Source organism: Wasmannia auropunctata, unplaced genomic scaffold, assembly GCF_000956235.1.
Source record: "Wasmannia auropunctata unplaced genomic scaffold, wasmannia.A_1.0 LD336060.1, whole genome shotgun sequence".
NCBI classification, from domain to species: Eukaryota; Metazoa; Arthropoda; class Insecta; order Hymenoptera; family Formicidae; genus Wasmannia; species Wasmannia auropunctata.
Window position 1 is genome coordinate 2,760,927 of NW_012026830.1, and position 2,444 is coordinate 2,763,370.

The window sequence follows — 2,444 nt, forward strand, 5'->3', positions numbered from 1 at the left end:
ATTGTACATTATATAATATATATAGAACTCACTCATACATACAGAACACTATATTGAATATATATATTAGAATGTAAGATTAAAAAAATATGAGAATAATGTATCTTGTCGGAACAACTGTACATTATATAATGTACAATTGTTTCACATATTATATCGTTTGCAACTAAATCTTTCTAAACAACACGCGACAAAAATCCTTAGACATATATAATAGAACATATGTTCAATTATATATAAACAAAGCAAGCGAGAAAAATAACTAGAGAATAGTAGAATGTAAAATTATAAAAATATGAGGATAATGGTATCTTGTTGGAACAATTGTACATTATATAATGTATACAGAATATGTATATTAAAATGTAAAATTATAAAAATACGAGAATAATGGTATCTTGTCGGAACAATTGTACATTATATAATATATATAAAACTCACTCATATATATAAAACACTATATAGAATATGTATATTAGAATGTAAAATTTAAAAAATATGAGAATAATGATATCTTGTCGGAACAATTGTACATTACATAATGTACAATTGTTTCACATATTATATCGTTTGCAACTAAATCTTTCTAAACAACACAGAACATATATTCAATTATATATAAACAAAGCGAGTGAGAAAAATAACTAGAGAATATTAAAATGTAAGATTATAAAAATATGAGGATAATGGTATCTTGTCGGAACAATTGTACATTACATAATGTACAAAAAATTATAAAAATATGAGAATAATAGTATCTTGTCGGAACAATTGTACATTACATAATGTACAATTGTTTCACATACTATATCGTTTGCAACTAAATCTTTCTAAACAACAAAAATCCTTAGAACATATATAATAGAACATATGTTCAATTATATATAAACAAAGCGAGCGAGAAAAATAACTAGAGAATATTAGAATGTAAGATTATAAAAATATGAGGATAATGGTATCTTTTTGGAACAATTGTACATTATATAATGAATATAGAATATGTATATTAAAATGTAAAATTATAAAAATACGAGAATAATGGTATCTTGTCGGAACAATTGCACATTATATAATGTACAAAAAATTATAAAAATATGAGAATAATGATATCTTGTCGGAACAATTGTACACTATATAATGTACAATTGTTCCGATAAGATACCATTATTCTCATATTTTTATAATCCTACATTCTACCTAATATTCTCTAGTTATTTTTCTCGCTCACTTTGTTAAATATAATAGAACATATGTTCTAAGGATTTTTGTCGCGTGTTGTTTAGAAAGATTTAGTTGCAAACAATATAACAATAATAGATATAGTTTCATTATCATTTAAGTGCCCACCTGCAGATGAGGGGCTACGTGCCGTATCAGAGGATTCGACGCCAGCTCGGCCTCCTCCACGGACTGGGGATCGCTCCCGGAGGTGATCAGACGCGCGATGCAATCTTCCTTTGCCACTGACAGTGACGTCACGAGGTCCTTCTTCGTGGTACCACCCTGGAGCACTTTCAACCTGGAGTCTGTACAGTCGTTGCGAGAGGAATTTTCGAAATTATCGAAAAGACAAAAAAAAAAGGAACAAAGAGAGGGGAGAAAAAATGCGGATAAGCGTGAAACCAGCAACGGCATCTTACATAGCTTTTGTAGATACTGCTCCGAGTCGGACAAACGCCGGTGACTCGGACGTTCCTCGTCCAAAAAGGAATCCTCGAAACGATCGTTCGGCGTGCCGTCGTCGTCGTTGTCGTCGGCCGATTCCGCACGTGTCCCGCGCCAAGGATCGCTGGCATCCGTTTTCATTCTAAGATCTTTCATGCGCGCCGTTATCTACGACCTCGCTTAATGATTACATCACGTCATACGCACTTTTACGGTTTATCTCTTCTTTCCTGCTGATCGGATATACACGACGCGAGATTGCGTCGAATTGAGTAAGAACGGTATAGCCGTACTCTCATGATAAAAGAATGTCGATACCTCCGACTCCGCCGTGAAACCTGCAATGGAAACAGCCATGAGTGATATCGACGAACGATATTTGGCATTTAAATATATGTATGTATATGTATACTATACATATGAGACTTTTTATTCTTCGATTTTATATTGTAAATTTTATATATATTTTTAAATTAAATTTATGTTGGATTTATAAAATCTCACTTTCGAAACGTATTTTGTTTTTATACATAAAAGAATTATATATAAAAAAATATATATTAATATATAAAAAAATTATATATAAAACAAAATACAAAAAAATACAAATAATTGGCATTTAAATATCAATAATACGAGACTTTTTGTTCTTCGATATATAAATATATAGGTATATATTTATATTTTATATATATTTTATATATATTTTATATATATTTATATATATTTTATATATATATTTATATATATTTTATATATATTTATAAATATATATATAT

General features: G+C 29.3%; 1 pseudogene; it reads right to left on the minus strand.

The window, feature by feature from the left end:
- LOC105450580 overlaps positions 1-1,985 on the minus strand; it is an 18,494-nt pseudogene extending 16,509 nt beyond the window's left edge.
- Between the last annotated feature and the right edge of the window lie 459 nt (positions 1,986-2,444).